General features: G+C 43.0%; 1 pseudogene; it reads right to left on the bottom strand.

Annotated features, from left to right (window-relative positions):
* Positions 1-1,895: 1,895 nt before the first annotated feature.
* Positions 1,896-2,678, bottom strand: LOC111147098 (annotated as a pseudogene).
* Between the last annotated feature and the right edge of the window lie 19,694 nt (positions 2,679-22,372).

The following is a 22,372-nucleotide window of genomic DNA, read 5'->3' on the forward strand; positions in this document are numbered from 1 at the left end:
CCTTGATCGCTCCTTGCTGCCTAAAATGTTCTGTCCAAATTCTTCACTCTGGCGTTGAAAGCGCTTGTGAGTTTGGTTCTGATGACATTGGACCCTCACGTGAAAATTCGGCTCCAGCAAGTCGAGCTTATTGTCGTCCTATATGAAATGCCTTTCCTTCTCTTGCTCACCCCTTTCCACCCTATGACCTTTGCTGGAACATGTCCAAGATGGAAAACACATACACATGGGAGCTCATTGCATTTTTGAGTAGCTATTATTGATAAGAATGCATGCCTGCCTGCCTGCCTCCCTCCCTCCTTCCCTTTCCTTCCTTCCTTTCCCCCGTTCTCCCTCCTTCCCTCCCTCCCTCTCTCTTTCTCCATCTCCCTCTCCTAGTCCTTATTCCTCTTCCTTTTCCCCCTCCTCCTCTGCCCCTCCTTCTTCCTCCCCTCCTTCTTCTTCTTCCTCTTCTCTCCTTCATCTTCTTCCTTTTCTTCTTCTTTTCCTTCTCCTCCTTCTTCTTTCCCCTCCTCTTTCCTCCTCCTTCTTCCTCTCCCTCTGTCTCTGTCTCTCTAATTTGGAGGTAATTTCTGTCTGCCTGTGCCTTACTTGTTTTTGATTGGTCCTCAGAAGAAATACAAAAGAAATATCATTCTTTTATATCAAAGCCCCTCAAATATTTGATGAATAGCTATCTTGACTAATCCAAATACAACCCAGGTTGTAGTAAATGGTTTTCTATTAGAAAAAAAAAATTTTTTTTCTATTAAAGTGGTTTTTAAATCATTCCCCATCTTGGCTGTTTTACCTGGAAGTACTCCAGGGTGTTAACAATAATTTTAAAATACAAATTATCAGAAAAAACACAACTTCCTGATTTATAGTATTTGTTCCAGAGAACTTGATATATTTGTACCACTCATTTGGCTCATTATGTACTATAGTATTTACCAGATTTTTGGCTGCAGAAGAGGGAGGGAATATTTCTGGTGCCTTTGCAACTTTGCTTATAAACTACATGGTCAGCCTCTGGAAAGAAGCAACTCAGATCTTTAAATCTCTGTGTGCTTTAAAGAAGTTCCTGTAACTAATAAGCATTCAATCCTTTGATTTTGAAAAAATAATCTCTAGTGATGAACTTTGCTAAATTTAGTGTTCTCTTCTCACTTCTTATATTATTTGATCTCTTGGCAGTATTGACACTGTTGACCACTTTCTCCTTCTGGAAACTCTTCCTTTGGTCTCTCTCACAGTGTACTCTGCAGATTTTCTGTCTAACTTGCTCCACTTCTCAACCTTCCTTGTGATTCCTCTTTAACGTTGGTTTTCCGTGGGGCTCTTTCTAATGCCTGATCCCCTTCTCTTTCCATGTCATCCTGTCATCACCTCCTATAATCAGATTTTAGCAGTTTGTGAGTGCTAAAAAAAATGGTTCAGCTTTCTTTTCCTTGGAAGAGAGATGGTGGGAAGAAGAAAATTGAGGAGTTTTGAGAGATATTTAGGAAATGGAGTTGAATGAACTTAGGGATGTACTGGATTCTGTGGTGGGAACAGGGGAAGGAAGAGGGAGGAGCAGTAGGTAAATGGGCACTACCAGCAGGGTGGTAGGTGTACAGTGGGGAGGAAGAGTATGAGATAAGACTATGAGATGCACACTTTAGTTCCCATCACAGCACTTCCCATCCTCATTGTAATCACCTGGCTCCCTGCACATGCCCCGCAGTAGACCTTCCCTGCAAGGACTCACCATGGGTCCTCTGTGCTTGTGGTTGTAGCCCCTTTCCTTGCAGAGCACACATTATGGCATATTTAAAAAATCTTATTTTTTGTTATTATTTTTAATCACACTGTATTATCTTTAACTGAGTATAATTCCAATCATGTCTTCTTAGACATGTCACCTAGAGACCATTTTACCCATTGTTCTATTTGCTCACCAATCCCTTGTCTCTCTACCTACCAGTGGTGAGGCAGATACCCTTTCTACAAGGAAGAGCAATCCATGGTTTATTGCCTTTGCCAATAACAAAAATGTTAGAGAGCCGAGTGGCAAAGCTGTTACCATTGGCATTCTTCATCTGAACTACATCAAAAGAACCAGTGTGTGTGTCTCTCTCTCTATTGGTGATCAGACCAGTTCTTCCCTGGTTAGCACCTCTGGTCACCACACACAGATTACCAGGGTCAAACTTGCTGAAATCAGTAATCTTTTCAGCCCCCAAATTAATCTGAGTGGTGTCATTCACCTTGATGAGGGGATAGTAGATGGTGTGAACACCATGGGCCACCAGATAAGGGATTCCTTTTGTTCCCCACAAAGATCTTCCTTGTTCTGCAAAACTTATACTTGGCCTCTCGGGTATAATCCAATGAACAGCAAAGCAACACTTGGTGTCAGAAATCAGACAGAAATTCTCCCCAGTCTTGCCAATGCCGATGACATCCATCAGTAGGGTAAGTTCTATCAGTTTGGACCTTGTCATCAATCTTAATAAAACGTTGCATACAGGTCTTTACTTCATCTCCTGTCAGGCCATCCTTAAGTCTTTTCCTTAGGAAAATGATGAGGAGGGACAGTCTTTCTGCTTAGGGGGACCAGTAGATGAATTAGAGACAAACACACTGGTCAGTCTATCTGGCAGCCAATGCTTTGGAGCTGCTACACTCTTCAGACGCTTCTTGGGACCAAGAGACATGGCCGTGCTGGGCACGAGAAGAGGATTGCCTCCTTCTAGTACATTAGGAAAGAGAGCTAAAAATATCTTTTTAGAAAAAGGTTTGATAGGGACTGTTTAAGATTGTTCAGGGAAGACTGTGCTGTCATATCTTACTGCATACAACTGGTGTTATAAAACAGAAGAAAAAAAAGACAAACACTGGAATTTCAAAATCTATTATGGCATTAACAGAACATCAGAAAAATGACACAACACACTGGATCCAATCAGTGAAGTGGTATTTACTGAGTATCTATTGTGGACAAGGCTCTGAGTTAGGGCCTTTGGGTAATCATATAGGCTTTGCTCGCAAGGGTTTGCTCAGGGGAGGCCTGGCTTATACCTGCTGTCCCAGGTGAATTAACCATTCTCTCTTATGCACTAACGTGTTCTCATCTGGACAGTGTATTAACAGATCACACTATCCCTGGGGGATATGAATAGTTCCGATTCAAATAAAAAAAAAGGGGATTGTTTTTGACATTGGGTTAGATGGGAGTCAGAGAGTCAACAGCCAGACATGGGGGGGGATTTAGGGCTGTCATGAAGAAATTCGCTCAGGAAAATTATCAGGAGAAACAAGCAAACAGACCTCAAATTCCCAAACAGAGTCAAGAAATCTCTAGAAGGAAGATCTGGGGGCAGATTTTGACAGGAGTCTAAAATACCCTCATTTTCCAGATGTTGCCATCCCTTCTTGGTTTGAAATTTCCACTGTAAGAGTTATTCCCTGGGTTTCTACATAAAAGCAGTGGGGGAAGGCACAGACTCTTGGCTTTAGAATTCCATTATAAAAGAAAAGTATGGCCAGAGAAGGACTGAGACCTCCCCTCCCATTCCTGGAAAGCCTTTCCTCTTAGGAGGATGAGCAACACTACCAAGTTTGGAGACTGCTTGGTTTTCCCCTGGGCAGGGAACAGGGAAAACAAGAAGGCATAGATCCTGGGGGAAGCTTGATCAAAACTAAGGATTGCCAGGACCCAGTGTGAGCCTTGAAAGGGCAGGGGAGTTCGGGACATTGTAACTGGAAGGAGGTGGTCATGGGAGGGAAACCAGAATGAAATCAAGTGTAATGATTCGGAGGACTTTTTTCCTATGAGAATTCAAGGAGCTGGCCTTCATGATCATGATGAAAACAAAGACAGTAGCACACTGTGGTGAACGAGGTGTCAAACCAGAAGCAGAGGAGTGCTGGACTGGCTGTTGGGAGTGGGAAATCAAGGGAGGGAGAGAGGTGCTTAAAGAGGGTTTTTAGGATCTTTTACTGTATATGGTTTATAAAAAGTCTTTTCCTGTTCTATAGGAGTTGCATAGGCTTTACCAGCTTCACCCAGTAGTGGGGACTCTGGCAATGGTCTGGGGGCCTCCATGTACGCCAAGCACATATTTGATAGAATAAAGACTGAGATGTAATTAATAAAACACAAATGAGGGGAAAAAAAGCATTACCGAGGTCACAATGACTTCTTGTTATATATATATATATATCCTCATCAATAGATAATTTAAAGAAAGAACTATTTTTGTGTGGGAGTGTGCGGACAAGTCTTGGAAGGCTTCAGAAGCAGGAAGGTGACAAACACAGGTCTAGGGCCATCTTCAATTCTTTACTAATCCTCCTCTTCACTGCTTTATTCGTCAACATACAGTGTTGAACTTTCCAATAGAAATGGTGTACAGTTTTTGCTTTTAATAAAAGCCTGGAGGTTATTTCTGACATAAGAATTTGATATGTCCTTGATTTTTCTCTTGGAAGATGAGATACAAAAAAAAAAAAAAAAAAAAAAAGACAGGTACATGTTTAAAGCATGTCTTGGATGTTTTCTTTGACTATGACAATGTTAAAAATAAAGATGCTTGAAACAAAATGAACTTCTCTCCAAATGGACCGTTTGTTTCTGTGGTGATTAATTAATAGCATCGTGTTCTGGCACTTAATTCTTGTGTTCCTCCTCATAGCAACCCTCTTCTCTCTGCTCTGGTCCAGCCATGCTTGCTGTGGTAGGGATTACTCTTGCTATACTTTCTGCTCAGGGTGAATGTTTGAGGATTGTAGTATTGTGTGCCATGTGCATGCATATTTCGGTTCCAGCTTCTTTCACTTAACGTAGTGAGTGTTCATTTTCCCACATCATTCAATTTTCACTTAAAATTACTGTTTTCCTAGATTCCCATATGTATATTCTATAATTCACTTAACTCGTTTGTGGGTAATTTCTAGATTTTTATCATTAGAAATAATATTGTGGCCTCCAGTGTTGTGGAGGCACGTTACCCGCCCCTTTCACCGAGTTGTTCTTTTGCGAGGGGGTAGTCTGATATCCTCTGGGCCCCACATTCTGGCACTCTGAGCAATACACTCTGTAAGAGCTCAGGAGTTGAGCCTAAGGCCTAGGTCTAATCACAAGATTCCCTTGGCCACAGCAACTGGCTCAGCCATGGACCTGTGATCCAAACAGAGTCAGCTAGATGTGGTGAGTCTTGGGCTGAGACTTCTGAGTGACTCAAAGGATTTACAAATGAGAGGCCACAAAAGAGATACTGGTGAGGCCATCTTGCCATCACCTCAGAATGACACCCAGGAGGAAAGCAGGGTGGAACCAAAAGACAGAAACAACAGAAAACAACAACAAACAACAAACAAAACCGGAGTTTTGACAAGGTGGGTTAAACTCTGACTTCAGCCTGTTCTGCATCCGGACTTTGTTGTTTGTTGAGCCAAGAAATCCTACAGCTATATCTCTCCCCCCAATACACACACACACACACACACACACACACACACACACACACCTTTATTTTTAGATTTGTTTGCATTGAGAGCTTCATCTCTCGATGAGAGAGCCCTGTTGTCACCTTTTTGTTTGCATGTTGTTGACTTCACAGCAGATTATGTCTTTTGGATGATAGGACCTAACATGTCTTCAGTGTCCACCTTGTGTCAGGCATCATGTTAAAGACCTTCATTGTCATATTGAGGCCTTACAAGAGTCACTGAAGGTAGCTACTATTACAGTCTTCATTTTACACATAAGGACATTGAGGCCCAGAGAAAGGACCAGAACAAAACATTAGTGCTGAGTGACAGGCTAGCAAGCAGCAGAGCCAGGATTCCTTACTAGGTCTCTCCAGAGCCAGAGCTACAATACAATTTGCCCTTCTGTTTCTCCTAATTTCCTTTGTTTATTCCCTAAAAACAAAATGAATTTTGTGTGAAATCAGAAAGACAAGAGTGAGTAAAACCCTTTTGAAAAGAAGTGTGGTTAAAGGTTTTGGTCTTGGAACACAAAACTAAAAGACTGGAGTTTAGAAGGAGCTCAAGAATTAGAAGCGTCTGAGAAAAGACCCACAGTGGGGGTTGACTATGTTTGTGAGCACGTGTGTGTGTGTGTGAGTGTAATGGTTGGACATTAGGATGCTTTCCCATCATGGAGTCTCAGAGTCTAAGAAGTCAAGTCTATCCAGAGTGAGCGCTCATGTGGAAATGTGAGTGATAAGATTAGAGCAGATTTGGAATCCTACTTTAAAAAGTCTAATTGTGATATTATAAGCAACAGAGAGCCCTTCGTTCCTTCAGAAGGTGTAGTGGACTACTGCTTTGGTGGCCCTAGTATTCATGCCCTGTGTACTTCCCTCCATGTTGATTTAAGCTTCTCCATTTAATGAGCCTTGGCCCATATGGCATTAGCAAACACAATGCAAGAGGAAGCTCAGTAAGCTTTTACACATTTAGGTTTATTCTCTTAGAAGGCTCTTTCTTAGAATCCAGCTGCCACCTGTGAAGAAACCCAAGCAGCCACAGAGAAAAGTCCATGAGGAAGTGAGGTCACTGGACTGACAGTTCTAGCTCTGCTCCCCATTGCCATCTGCCTTGGCAGCCATTTGAAATGAGACCATTTGGATGACCCAGTCATCCTAGTGTCCTAATCACCACAGCATGGGGCAGAAGAACTGCCCAGCCAGACCCCAGAATGGTGAAAAGTAATAAATAGTTGTTTTGAGCCACTAAGTTTGTGGGATTTTGTGATGCAGTAACAGATGGTTGAAAGGGTTGAAAATGCTTTTCCTGCTCCCCCCACCCCCTTCAACCTTCTGGCAAATATAATGGGCTTTTTGGACAATGCAAATATAAAGAGAAGAAAGCCTCATGACCCCTGCCCACATTCTTTCACCTCTCGCTTTACCTTGCATTTTTGGAACTCAATATTTTCAAAGCAGAATTCATTTTCTTTGACATCAAAACTCCCTTCTTCTTCCTTTCTCCATTTTGGTTGTTGATATTGCCCTGTACCCAGCTGGCCAAGTTAGACATCTCAAATGCATGGGACTCTCCCTTCACTCTCACTCCCCATGGTGAACAGCTCGCTCTGCTCACTCCCCATAGCATGGCTGCCAGCCCAGCCTGGCTTCACAGGAGAGGGGAGAGCCTGCATGCCAGGAGATCTAATACAGCTCTAGTAGAAGGTGTAGCCCCAGGACTGCTGCAGCTACAACGCTGTTCTAGAAAAAAAAGGAGTGGCTAGGCCTCTGGCCAAGATGGAAAAGTCTCTCTTCTGGCAGTTGTACCTCCAGAGCAAATAAATATAGTTTCTGTCCCCTCTCCCCTATTCTCCATCCCCTCCAAGTCTTCGTTGGGTGAAGGCTCAGTGGCAGTTTGGGTGGGTTAGGTACAAAGGAGACTGTGCTCTCTGATCATTTTAGGAGACTGATCCTGGCATCCTCCTTTGTGCAAAACTTGGAGCACCTGCTCACATTTTCCAAGAAGTGTTTTTAAAAACTCCAAAACATATTTAATTAATATGGAGTTGAATCAACCGTGCTACATTTAGAGTGTGTTATATTATAACAAGAATGAAGTATCCTGGCACATTTTTAGCCAGGCAATCTGGTTACATTGCCTACTTCTTGGTATACAATAATATTCTGGAAACTAGAAGCCACATATCATTCTTGGTTTCCTTGCTCCATTTCCCAAAGACAGCTTATCCTTCCTATTCAGCACTAGATGAGCAGTCAAGACACATGGTCTCGGAGCCGCTGGCGGTCTGAATGGTGCCCTAGTTCATGTTAGAAGAAGGCGTCCTCTGTGAGTGGCAGCGGCTGTGGGCAGAGGTGACCTTCCTTCCGGGTGGGTGTTACTCCCATCCTAAAGCATGGAGCATGGCTGAGACAGTATAGGCTGGATTCTAGACTCCACTTGCGTCCTTGGCCATAGGCCTTTGCACAGTGCACAAAGTGTACACCTGTTCTCATATCTCTCCTGGGACTCTGGGGTAGCACTGCTACCAGCAAGTTGTGTGACTTCACGTGTCTGGATCTGGGTTTCCTCAGTGTGGACAGATACCTGGGGTGGAGTTGTACCTCCTCTTCTTAGTCACAACATGACCTTGAGCAAGTCCTTGATCTCAGTGGGCCCTAATTTTCTGGTTTGGAAAGTAGAGGTGGGTAAATTAGAGCATTTCCAAGAATCGCCTTCTGAATTAAAAAAAAAAAAACTTGGATACTAACATGTTGCAGAAAGGCAGGCAAGTATTCAAAGTCTTCAAGTTTCATGACAGGACTTGCTTTTAATAGTCTGCTGCCATCTTCTTCCCCTTATGGCAAGTCAGTCAATTAGTCAATTTCTCTGCATTTTAGTTTTGCTCTATTTGTCAAATGGAGATACTAAGAGATGCCTTGGAGGGATTCAGGGAGGATAAACCAATTAGTGGTCATAAAGGCCTAGTGGCCATGTGCCTGCTAAGTGGTCATGATTCTAAACAGATCTTTTGAGTTCCTTGGCCGCTCACAGCCTGAACATCAGACAGCTCCATTTGTGACATGACGTTCTTTTTCATCAAAACAGACACGCTGAGGCATTGAGAGGAAGCATGTCAGAAGCAAAGGCCAGAATACTGAGTAGGAGAGGGATGGGGAGTGGGGGGCAGAGGGGAGTAGGCCCCAGTTGAGAGAGGAAGGAATCTGCGAATGGAAGGAATCACGGTTGCAGTTGAGATTTGGGGAGGGCTGAGCTCCTGGGAGGTTTCTCTTGCTGCTGGGACAGGTAGCAGAGGAAGGGATGGCACCATGATGGGCAGAAGGACACTGGCTCTGTATCTGTCCCTGGGGGCTCCCGGCTTTGGGTTCCACATTTTCTCTCCTTATGCAGCTTTGTTGTGTGCGAATGGGGAAGGCAAGGAAGCAGCTGTAAGGAAGGCAGAATCCACTTCCTTAAGAGTTAATCTTGTTACGACACTGAAGATCCTAGCCAGCTCATTCAAAATGCCAATATGGTATTTAACTTTTTGATCTAAGTTGAGTTCTGGGCAGGTTGGCTCTTCAGAAACTAGAATAGAACAGAGACATGAGCCATTGTCTGTGTCTCCATTTTAATTCTTCCTTAAAGCTTTTTCAGTTGAAATTAATTTCTTCTTCCTAACATTTCTATATAGCTTTTTGGACTGCCATATATTTGAGGTATTTATGTAACTACCATGATAAATTGTAAGTCCCTTGAGAGCAGAGAACATATTATTCATCTGTGAGTTTTTTTTTAATAGTGTCTAGCATACCTCTTTCAAACCAGAAAGTCTGCCATAGCCACTTAGTAAACTCAGTCATGTTATGTTACGTGATGAAACAACATGGAAGAATTAAATGACAAGGTTTTAGAATATCAGGATTTTTTTAAATAAGGATTTTATTTATTTGTTTGACAGAGAGAGCAGGAGAGCATAGGCAGGGGGAGATGCAGAGGGAGAGGGAGAGGCAGGCCCTCTGCTGATCAGGGAACCCAATGTGGGGCTTGATCCCAGGACCCTGAGATCAGGACTGGAGCCTAAGGCAGTCGCTTAACTGACTGAGTCACCCAGGTGCCCCAGAAGTTCAGGATTTTAAGGTTTTCTGAATTTATTAATCAGGTAAATCCCATCATTTTCTTTCTCCTTGATTTACCATTCTCTCTGAGGCTGGAATTCTTCTTTTGATATAATAACACAGCACTAGTTTATTTGATAATCTAATCTTATCACATTGGAAAGCAGAGGGCAATGATCTAGGGGGAAAATTAGATTAAATAAATTTTATTGGGGGCAAGCAATGGGGGCATATATCTACAATGGGAAAGGATGGATAACATGACAGAAGTAGCAATGGAAAAGAGGAAAAGCAAAGCCTCTGTAAGTTGGCCTTTGGGCAGATTCTATTTTATTTACATAACCCCTCACTCCTCTCTGCAAGTCCTTTGATATGGAACAACAGGAGTCTTTGGTTGCCCTGTGTCACCAAGAACATTAAATGAAGTAAACACTGATTCTATCTTATGATTTGGTTGAACTTTGGATAATGACGTATGTTGTCAGCAGACCCTCTACTGTAATTCTTACCACATAATTCGCTAAGGAATATTTACCTTTGTACTCATTGTCTCTAGAAAGCAGAGGTATAAGGTTGTATTTCCATGCTTTTTGTGGGCAAAAGGAAAGTTTACTGACCCTTAAGTCACATGTTTTTGCCTTCAGTGGGAAAATTAATGGGATCAAAGATTGAAAAATGTTTTAGATATGCCCTTGCATCAAGAAGTTATCTGGTCCCTGCTCTCCTTTCACAAATGAGGACACTGAGGCCTAGAGAGCTTAGCTGATATCCCCAAGGCAGTAAGGCTGGGATCAGAACAACAGGTTTCTGACTCTGAGTCCTGGACATTATTGCTACTTTTTTCCTCCTGTGATGATATGGTCTGGCTTGAATTCATAGAAGTGACTATTTTTGTTTGATCTTGTATTTTGCTTCATTCAGCGTACCAGATACAGTTCAACCCACTGCCTTCTGGGCAGGCTGGCTACCAGGGTTTGCCCTCCGCTGGCACTGGAGTCTTTGGAGTAAGGACGTTAGGCTCTTCCTACCCCAGAGCCCCTGTGACCATTCCTAGAGGTTTGACTTAGTATATTTAGAAGCTGGCAAAGGATTTCTTTGACGAATGGAATCCATAATATGTGATGTAAACCATTTATTGTTACTACTGTGTTGGTAAGGAATGCTTTATGCTGCAAGTATGCTGACCGACTGGCTTAAGCAATAAAGATGTCTAATTATCTCACATACAAGTGGGTGAGCAGAGATGCAACAATGCCTTCAAAGTCCAAGAATCTATCTTTCTTCACCACCATCCTCAGTATATTGGCACGCTTTCTTCTTGTCTTAACATTGCCGAATTGTTTCTAGAACCTACACTTGGTATGGTAGCAATAAGGGGAATGGGTCAGTACTGGTGATTTTTTCCCCCATTTTTGGAAGAAAATAAATGTTTTTTAGAAGCCTGTCCACTCCTGACTTATGGACTGCCTACTTCTTATGTCAGACATATGACATATGTTCACTCTTGTCTGAAAAGGGGCTGGGAAAGAATTATATAGCTTTTTTTTTTTTTAAAGATTTTATTTATTTATTTGAGAGATATCTATAGAGAGAGAGATCATGAGCAGGGGGAGTGAGAGAGGGAGAAAGAGAAACAGACTCCCACTGAGCAGGGAGCCCAATGCAGGGCTCCATCCCGGAACCCTGAGCAGAAGGCAGATGCTTAACTGCCTGAGTCATCCAGGTGCCCCAAGAGTTCTATAGCTTCTTTTAACATTTGTGGTGGATGTGTGTAAAAAGAGTGTTCTAGGTGTAACTGCTGAGTATCTTCAGTATAATGTATCCCAGGAATAAATATATACAACTGTAAGTAATATTCTATAATCATTTCTTTTTTTTTTTTTTAAGATTTTATTTATTTATTTCACAGAGAGAGATCACAAGTAGGCAGAGAGGCAGGCAGAGAGAGAGATAAAGGAGGAAGCAGGTTCTCTGCTGAGCAGAGAGCCCGATGCGGGACTCGATCCCAGGACCCTGAGATCATGACCTGAGCCGAAGGCAGAGGCTTAACCCACTGAGCCACCCAGGTGCCCCAATCATTTCTTTTTTTAAATAAAAATTTAAAAGTTTATTTATTTATTGTTTTTAGTAATCTCTATACCCAACGTGGGGCTCGAATTCACAACTCCGAGATCAAGAGTTCCATGCTCTTCCATCTGAGTCAGCCAGGCGCTCCCCTCTATCAACTTCGAATTCTGCAGTTCATTGTCTGTCCCTGGGCCCTCATGGAGAAGTCAGAAGGTAGGCTTCTTTGTCTGGTGAGATTCAAGAGAATTGACTGGGTGTGCCAAGTATGCTCATACTCAGGGACCTGCAAAATTAAAGGGTCAGTAGGCAGGCTGGGATCAAGATGTAAGTAAAAATAGGTCATTCAAAGGAGAAAAAGTACATCAAAGTGGTTAAAGTGGTTAAACCAAGCCAGATTATTCTGGGTTTAAGTTCTGGCTCTGTCAACATCCTAACTATGTGACTTCACCAAGTTACATAACCTCTCCAGGCCTCAGTTTCCTCCTGAGTTTAATGAGGATAGTAATAATACCCCGTGTGTTAGGTTGTTGTGAGGAGCTGTGTTTCGAAGTCCCTGAGCGTAGTGCAGCTCATGGTGAGTGTTCGGTGTCATTAATGTCGTCGTCATCATCACGGTCATCATCTAAGCAGGAGGGGTGTTGAGTCTGGCATTAGGAATTGGTATAGAGAATGAAGGACTCTCAGAGCCCGAGGTATGAGAGGAGGTTCAATGGAAAAGCAAGAGCACAAGTCAGGCAATACAGATTCTTCGCAGTGAGGGCGGGCTGCCTCCATTAAAAGGATTCCCTGTTGCAAGATAATACGAATGACTCATAGATGGGGGTATAACTCTTATCTTGTGGCTTAAACATATCTTCTAGAAGGTGGCATACTACAGAGGATTCCAGAGTACAGAAATGGGATGGTGGAGGGAAGAAATGCTGGCAGTTGAGCCCCAAGGAGGGGGAGTGGAATGGGAGTCTTTTGGTTATGGAACTTCTGCCAAGAATGCCACAGGCTTAGAAGAACCATTCACTATAGAAGCCATAAAGCATTAGTTACCCCTTTGATCTTCTGGCCCAGCTTTGATAGATTGATTGGTTATGTGGGGGGTGAACATGCACATGAGTGTGTGTGTGTGTGTGTGTGTGTGTGTGTGTGTGTGTGTTTTATGAGCCACTGGAGATGCCCATTTGCAGTGCCCACTTACACAGCAGTAGCTATAAGTAGGGTGGGCATTTGGGTTCCTTGGAAAGCAGCTGGCTTTACAGACCTGTGTGATGTGTCTAAGTGCGTCACTGGCTGGGAGCTCGGGTGAGGTGGAGATGCAAGGCAAAGTTTAGGTGGTTTCCACCCTCCTCTGGGGCTGTTTATCTGTCTCAGTGACTATGACCAGTCAGTTACATGGCTTTACTTCCCTTCCAGAAAAGACCTGATGTATATAACTTTAAACATGTATTCTAGACACAATTATTTATGTTAACTGACTTAATCCACAAAACAACCCTGTGGAAAAAAAACAAAACAAAACCAAAAACAAAAACAACCCTGTGAGGCAATTATAATGATTACCCTGATTTTTACAGATTAAAAAACCAAAATACTTACTGAGGTCCAGTGACTATAAAGATTGTAAAGGCATCTGGAAAGTTTGGAGAAAAAAAACTTGTTTGGAAAGGAGATGTGGTTACGTCCAAACTCGGGCTTTATGCTAAGAGCCATGATTTCCCATGACTAGGAAGACAGCTCTGTGATGGTTCTTAAAGGTTGTTTTCTTCTGACGTCTACACAAAGAACTGGAGGTTAATGAAGCATTGATCCAAACCCTTTGCACGATGACAGAAACAGAAAAAAAAAGAGAAGAGCTCATGTTCTGGGCTTTTCCTGACATATGTGAGCCAATGACGTGTGCAAGGCTCTTCTTTGGCTTCAAAGTGTACCCACAATGAGATGACCGACAGCAAGGGTTTGCCCTACAGTTTCTGGGGTGGCAGCTTTTAGGAGTTGAGCCTTGATGGAGAGGTTCGACATGAGGGAAGGTTGTTGAGGAAAAGGTTATGAAGACTGAGCTGGGTCTTGTAAAGGATGAATGAAGATGGTAGGGCAGGAAAGTCCTGGGATGGGCAAGGATACAGAAGCAGAAAAAAAAAAATATATGGGGCTTAATTCTTTTGGACTGGAATATAGGGCGTACCAAGGGGAATGTTTGGAAGTAAGAAGAGTGGGCGATGGATCATGGAAGACTTAAATGTCAGGCCAAGGGGTATGAATTCTACTCACTAGGCAATGGAGAACCCATTAAATAAGATCTCAGTAAAAATCTGGGCCCTGGAGAAAGGACAACTTGAATTTCACATATACCTCTGTACAAACTCAACCTGGGCTCTTGCAGTCACTGCCTGACTTGTGACTCTGGATTGCAGGCTGTGGCAGCCTATCTCCCTCCTCATTAAGGAGTTCCTGGCCACCACCGCGTGTGTGGACAAAGAACCGTTCTGTACATGGTATAAGAGTGGGACTAAGATTGGTATTTTCTGACTCTCAGATCAGTTTGTTCACTTCACAAGTATTTCTGAGCCTCTTTTTAGGTACAGCAAATACAGTCACTGTTTTAGGAAAAATGGTCATCCCCAGGCTTAATCTGCTGCATAGCTTATTGTCTCAATCTTCAGAGTCTTGAATCTGACCCTTTCATGGTGCTTCCGTGGGGCGTCCAGATCTGAGATCTGAGATGCCATTGTCTCTTGCCTAACTCCATTCATAGCCTCTTAACAGAGTCTCACAGCTTTTATTCTCGAGACTGTAGGCACACACGGTAGCCAGGGCCATCTCATGAAAGCAGAAGCCAGTTCTTGCCACTCACCTTCATAAAACCCTCCAGTGGCTCCCATTACACTTAGATTAAAATCCAAACATCCCTCCATAGGCCATACATCCTTGTATAAACATCCCCTGCCAAGACTTCTGATCTTAGCTTTTACCTATTTCTCCCTATTCTCTATGCTCACTGGTCTCTTGCTGTTTCTCCATCAGTCATAGTATATTCCTGCCTCAGGACATTTACTCTTGCTGGTCACTCTGCTTGGAATGTTCTTCTCCCAGATTCCAGCATGGCTGCATACCTTCCCCTCTTCCCAACCTCATGCCATTCAAATCTCTATTTGAATATTGACTCCTCAGAGAGCCATTCTCTGATTAGCTCTTGAGCTATCTTTATGGCACCTAGCACTACCTGAAATCATACTTTGGTTTGTCTATTTGTTTACCATGTTTATTACTCGCTAGAACGTAGGCTTTGTGAAGAGAGTCTTTGTTTACTTGCTTGTTGTGGTGTCCTCGGCACCTAGAACAGGGCCTGGCCCATGAGCACACAATAAATAGTATCAACTAATTGAATGATTATTACCGGGGCTTCTTTCACAGAATCGAAGGAAAGATGTTTTATCCCTCAAAAGCTTAACCTCTCTCTATATGAAAAACAAACAAAATATCTATCTATATGTTTTCCTCACTTCTCACAGCTCCAAATTTGCCCCTCTTGGCTCTTGCACTGCCCAAATAAGTGACATCCATTTTGGCACGAAAATGGGGAGTACTCAAGTAGTAGAGTGCATTGCTGATTTTAATTCCCTTGGCTGCTGTGAATAGTTTTTCTCTGGTTGTTAGTAATTAAAACAAACAAGCAGAAAGACTCATATTATTCTAGCTCATTGCCAAATTGGATATTGCTCAACTCAAAATTAAATGTACACACACCCATAAAACTAGCCAAACTGGCTATTACAATTACATAAAGATCTTTGTGTTCATTAGCAGTGTTGCCTTTCAAGGGTTTATCCTGTTTGGCACAGACATCAAAGTAACAGTCATAAAGACTCTACAAAAATTTGGAGCATGTAGATGGGGAAAAAATATCTTAAGATTTTTTTGAAAAAAGATTTTGTTTCCAGCTAAACTGCAAGGCACAGAGTAAAGAATTTCAGTGTTTTGTCAAAACTTGGTACTTAATGATCAATTGTCACAGTCACCTAAAAATGGCAGTTATGATTCAGTTGTCTTCTGCATCTTGGGAATTAATGTCAGAATACCAGCCCTGATCTCTTTAGTGAATGATTCATTTGCTAACGTGATTAACGATTCTGAGAGCCAGCAAGGTTGGCCACTAATGTCAGATTTTTAGAAGCTGCCTAGTTTGATGGCGCTGGGGACATGATGGTTTATCCTCTGGGGGGGAGAAGAGTCCTGAACCTGCTGTTCTGATTTTTAATGTTTTTATTTGAACCAGGGGAATGAGCTTCTCAGGAGTTCTACAGCTGTCCATTTAGTTTTTCTTTTAGAGAGAGAGAGAGAATGAACGCGTGCGTGTGAGGTGGGGAGTGGAGGGGGTGGGCAGGGGGAGAGGGAGAGAAAGAATCCCCAGCAGATGCCACACCCAGCACAGTGTCCGACAGGGGGCTCGATCCCACGACCCCGAGATATGACCTGAGCTGAAATCAAGTCGGTAGCTTAATCAACCAAGCCACCCAGGCGCCCCTGTCCAATTTTTTTGGGGGGTGGGATGGGGAGGTAGTACCTATCCATGAGAAAAACAAAACAGTAACAGTTCAGGAGACTTCAGAGTAGAAAAGAGTGACAAAGACTCATCAACAAAACCTTGCAGATGAAGTTCCTAGAAATTTGATGAGTATGTGGAATAAAAAATATTTAGCTTCAATTCATTGTTGGACTCAAAGGCGTGGCTCCGTATCGTTTTGAACATAAGGGATTCAGGAAGATGGGGGCAGGTGGTCAGACTGAGATTGCTGTGTGACTATGTGGGTACATGTCTGTCTCCGCGGATTGACTGTGAGGGCCTCAAAGTTATTTCCCATAGTCTGACGTGGGAAGTTGTGTAGCTTCATGACAAGCATGATTGTGATGATGCTGGTAAGGGCTACCATCACTCAGCTCTCCGGAAGCCAGACTCCACGTTCCTTTGCGTACACTACCGTATTTAATTCTTACAATAATATATCCTGTCCCCATTTTGTGCAGAAATGAAGGCTTGGAGATGTTCGTACATTTGTCCATGGTCCCAGAGCTAGTAAAGTACTGAACCTGGGATTTGAAACCATTTCTGTTCTTTGTCCTAACACCATGTTAATTACCACACTCTCTGTTTCCGGAGAGTGTAGTTAAGCCAGGAGCCCCTCCTCAACCTGGCCGCATGACTCAGTTGAGAATTAAAAGGTGACAAATAGAACCAGACAATACTAATGTCCTAGAACTAATCACTATTTCACCAACCAGTAAGAGAAGAGAAAACTTCAGTGTGGGTAACAAGAGATGGAGGGATTACCTGCATCAGGGATTAGCTCCAAATATGAGGAAGACAGTGGATTTAAGAGAAAGCCGAGAGCAAAGAAAATGTCACAAAAGGGAAACCAAGTAGGAATTTTTTTTTTTTTTTAAATGAGAAGGTAGATTTTCATTCCGAGAAGTTTCCAGTGTTGCCCCCATCTTGTTCTGATTCCTGCTGGTATGCATGGAGCTGGAGAAAAGGAAGCGGGTGGAAAGGTTTGAGCATGCCTCTGAACACTGAGCCACGCTCCTCACCCCCTCCTGGTGATATGGGCTTTGGAAGCAAATGGGTGGAAAGTTTTGCCCACTTTGGCTTCCCTTGCTTTTCTGTGTGGGTGTAGGTTTGTGTGCCCGGCTCTTCCGTGGGGAGTTAGGTTGCTTTACCTGCTGTTGAGTCTTAACAGGGTGAGACATGTGCCTGTGGCTGCAGGCCTGTCCCAGGAAAACTTGTCATACCGGATATGGAAATCGTTAGAGCAAAGTGGGAGGCCAGGTTGTCTTATTTTCATGCTGATACTTGGGTTGCTTTCCCCTGGCCCGGCCAGAGCATGGCATCATGGGACGAATGGGACCAAGAGGAGACCATTTGCATGTAATGCTCACCTGGCAGGTCTGGATATTTGAGCCAAGAGTGCCATTTGCACAGACAACAGGCATTAAAAAAGAATGTCCCCAACAGAAGACAAAGGGAAAAAAAACACCACAGGCTTTTCTAGCCTTTATTATCTCTCCTTTGCTCTGGGTCCCATCATCCTGGTGGCTCTCCGGCTTTTCAGACAGATCTTTTTCAGATGTCCTTCTTTGGTCTTTGATTCTTGGCAGGACTGTCCTCGGACTTCTGTTGGAGCAGTGGTTTTTGAAGAACTGATTTAAGCATCAGTATTCGGGTCCTGCGGACCTGCTATAGGAAAAGGTAGCCTGGTTTCCTAAAGCCAGCAGCAGCAGCCACTGATGGAAAGTACCCTTCGCCTAATGTGAGCCCATCAAAATTAATGGTAGGGAAACATCATTGTTAAGAGATTTAATTTGGATAAAGCTTATAAATCTTGTCTGCTTCATTGGGGTTTATCTGACCCTTTCTGCCTTTTTTCCCCTTCTTTTTCTTCATTCTGCAAATTTTCCAAAAACAGGTAACAGTGTGAGAATCTCCCTACTCCCTTCTCTAGGGCAGATGGGAACTTTGTGAGACCAGACATTTTTCTGATACTTTGTTAACTTCCACTTCAGGGGAAACAGACCAGAGCATACAGAGGCATTCAGATGCAAGAAGAGGGAGATGGGAGCAGAGCTGGTTAAAAATCCCTCCTCCTCCCAAGGATTCCAGTGAGAATCAGCAGGGGAACATTGGAGGAGTTCAGGTATTTTCTTCATCTTGGTTTACCCTTTCCTAGCAGGGAGCCACGGATCTGTGGGAGCTGCTCGCTTTTGAGAGCTCCCAGAAGACACACAGTCTTGTCCGCTGCCAGTCTTCCCTCCTCTGGTTCTCAGGTCTTTCTTGAATCCATGTTTGGTTTCCTGAAAGGTACATGGGCCAAATGTAATCCATATCTAACACATAGCTAAAGTGTATACGTTTCTCTCAAGGAGGGTGAGATAGTCATTGTTTCCAATTTCCCAATGTGATCTTTTTTTTTTCTATGACAGAACCTAATTTCTCACCTCTTCTCCTGTTCACTGAGGGGTCTACTGTCCTGCCTTTCATTTGTGCCTCTCACACTTCCGCTTGTCTGAAACGGCTCATCAGGCAGAACCGGAAGCAGGCAGAGTGAGAGGCGACTTTTGGAGGAAAGGAAATGGCTTGGTGGAAATGCTTAATTTATTTATTTTTTAACTGGAGCGAATACCTTTCAAAGACCATTTGCCCTATTGGGACAATTGGAAGAAGAATTATATTCATTTTATAGTTGCTGCTTGTTGGGTACAAAAAAGAAAAAAAAGACAGTTCCACGACCCAGGAACCCATGTATTGGTTATGTCTCACGAGAACTAAACGCACTGAACGCCAAAACGCCAAACACACTCTGTTCATGTTTTCTCCACCTTTGGACTGATACCAGTCATAAAACTCCATCTTGTATAGACAATCTGTTAAACTAAGTTACTAAGAAATCCAAACAGGTGTAAAGGTCATTTTTCGTGTGAGTGGGCTTTCCTTTCGCGCTGGTGACAGCCAAACCCAGACTCACTTCAAGATGGTGCTTTATAGTCGATATTTTAAGCTGTAAACCACATGCTATGATTGTAGAACCGCGCCCAGCAGAGTCAATTTTCCTGTTTCAGAACTCTTGGTGTGATTCAGTGCGTAATTCATGTTCATTCCTCGTGTCCTCACTCTGTTCAGACCTGGAGCTTATAAGCAGGTTGCTCCACTGCATTTTAACATGTCATCTCTCCCCAGGTGTATTCTAGAAAATATATGGGCAATGAAAAGGAAGCCAAATGTGTCCTGAGTATGAGGGACAGAGGATGTTGTTAACAAAGGGGAAAGAATTCTATTACAGCTGGGCCTGAGGAAAATTCATCAAACATGGGAAGGGCATACAGGTCTGAGGGTGAAAGCAAATGCTTTTTTTTTTTTTTTAAGACTTTATTTATTTATTTGACAAACAGAGATCATAAGCAGGCAGAGAGAAGGGGGAAGTAGGCTCCCCGCCGAGCAGAGAGCCTGATGTGGGGCTCGATCCCAGGACCCTGAGACCATGACCTGAGCCAAAGGCAGAGGCTTAACCCACTGAGCCACCCAGGTGCCCCAAAGCAAATGCATTCGAAGAGAAGAGACTACACTTGTCTACCATGTTCCGAGCACATGTTAGATAACAGGCATTTTGTTAAGCACTTTAGACACACTGTCTCATTAAGTCCTTGATGAGCTTTCTTGAAATATCTAGAGCACGGGTTAAGAAAGGTGAATGACTTGCTCAAGTACTCTTAGCAAGGAATTAGCTGATGTACCATTGCGGCCTAGTGTGGCTTAACTCCTGCTCCGTCTGCATCCCAAGGCCATCTCTCCTTGGAGTCCCTGCGGTGGTCGGCCACATGTCTGCTCCCGTGGGTTTTAAACAGTGCAGGGGCAGAAGACTCGAAATGTCTTTTTGCATCTGGCCTGGATTTTCAATAATAAGATAATGAATGGCTGGCAATAATACTGGAAATGTAGATGCTTAGCCAAACCGAAGAGCCTCTGTGCTCATCTGCATAGAAAAGAAACAATGTGTGATAGACAGACTTACCTTGCTTTTCTCTAAAGGGGAACAATGGTGAGTCATTACTTTTAATAAAGTCAAAGCAGATTTTTTTTTTTTTTTGCAGAAACATCTATTGTTTTTCACAACCCACTCCTGCCTTTAAATGAGTCTGCTAAACTGTCTACATTTTAAGTGAAACTTTTCAAATTTTTTTACTTATGGACCTAAAAGCAGGAATGTTTCTTTTCTTCTTCAGTCTTGCCTAAGGAAAAAGAACTCCTTCAGAACCTGATACATGAAGTTGCCTTGGCTGACTATGGAGATTTCTAGACCAATGCTCTTTTTTTCCTCCAAAGATAACACATTTATAGCAATAATTATTCTGAAATGTACTATGACTTTCCTCTATTCATCTGTGCTGTATGATTGTATAACTTGTACACTTTCAGTCAAATAAGACTAAGGAAAAAGTGCCCATATTCTCCCTAATTAGAAATCAGACCCCAAAGAATTTATAATTTAGTTGGGAGTCACAAAAAGCTATGACACTTTAGTTACTCAGGGGTGGGATTAGTTATCAAGGGCAGGATGGAGTAGTGACAGTGGGGGCGTGTTTTGGTCGGGGGTAGGTTGGATGGGTGGTTTGTCAGTGCTCCCCGCAGTAGATGATATAAATGAATGAACCAGCATTTGTGCTAGATCTCGGGGGAGTAGTTGAATTTGGTTAGGTGAAAATGAGCAAGAAGAGATTGCCATGCAGCGAGTGGAACATGTAAGAAACTAAAAAATACACATTGGATATGGATAGGATGATAAAGAATATTGGGAAAGACAAAGGTATATGTTTGCCATATAATTATGCGACAAGATTCTTTCCTTTCTTCTGTAGTTTTCTAGACTTTTTTTTTTTTCTTGACCTTTTTTCCTCTAAAAAAAGGGGGCAGAGAATTCTGGTAAGATCTCTAGCTAGTTATTGCAAAATATGGGAGGAAGATGTACATCCTTTCTTTTTTCCTGCTTTCCATCTTGATCAGTGACAGGTACAAATCTTTCTCAGTGCTATTGTTGCTGAGACAATAAGTGGAGGAATAAAACCGTGTACGTTACAAGGCAAAATGGCTAAAATAAAGATGATCTGTAGTAGGTTTCTCAATCTCAGTGCTATTGGCCTTTGGAGCTGGATAATTGTTTGTCTTGGGGGATGGAACTATCTTGGGCAATGTAGCACATCCCTGACTCTACCCACCCAGTGCCAGTGGCACCACCACTCACTGCCCCCATTGAGACAACCAAAAACGTCTCCAGACGTTGCCCAATGTCCCCTGGGGGGCAAGATCTTCTCCAGCCAAGACCTAGGCTTGGCAGTCAATAGATGACGTAGCAACAGGCACAGTGTCTTTATGTTTGGAAACTTGCTGAGCCAGGGTGAAGATTTATGATCTGAGAAAAGACAACCGCGGTAGGTGTGGAGCTTGAGAAAGGGTAGTGTCTCTGCCCCTAAAGGACCTCAGGGTCAAGAATAAATCTTGTTCATCTTCAAGTCCTCTCCCTGGGGCCTAGCACAGTTCACAACACCTAGAAAATGGTCTCTGAATGTTGGTTGAGTAAATGGGATGTTTGCTTAAAAAGTCTCAGAGAAGAAATCACCAGGACCAACAGTGATTTACTTGTAGCTGTATCTACTTATTGGCTTATTGTGTTCTATTTGAGGGTCTCTTGAATGTGGCAGAAGTAACCAAGGATACCAGTATGATCACTTGCAGCAAACATGAGGGGAAAAGAATTGAGCGACAAATGTCACCAGGCCTGTTTTTTTGGGTTTATGGCCAGTTAATGTGGAGTTTGGAAGAGAGAGTATATAGCGGAAGTGGAGCAAGAGCCCTACCATCTTCCAGTCTCTTTTATACTGGAGATTTTTTACAGTTGCAAGTTACTAGTTGCCTTGAATTTTGCATTTTGTCTTAACCAGAGGTTTGTGTCTCTTCCTTCCATGGGAGCAGGTCAGAATTCCTGAGTTGTGGAATCTCCAAAAGACTTGTCTAGTGAAAAGGGAAGGGAGATGTGGCGGAGAGTCCAGGGATGGGAGGTGAGCTCAGTGTGGCACAGATGTGTATGTCTATCCTTCTGCCAGCCACACGATGGCAAAGTAAAGGCCAACTCACTCTTTCTCCTCCTAGGACTCTTGATTTCCCTCTTTGTTCATATCTTTAATTTTTGAGTAATGTGCTCATTTGTATTTAACATATT

The sequence above is a fragment of the Enhydra lutris genome, unplaced genomic scaffold, assembly GCF_002288905.1.
Source record: "Enhydra lutris kenyoni isolate GAN:26980312 unplaced genomic scaffold, ASM228890v2 scaffoldscaffold15, whole genome shotgun sequence".
NCBI classification, from domain to species: domain Eukaryota; kingdom Metazoa; phylum Chordata; class Mammalia; order Carnivora; family Mustelidae; genus Enhydra; species Enhydra lutris.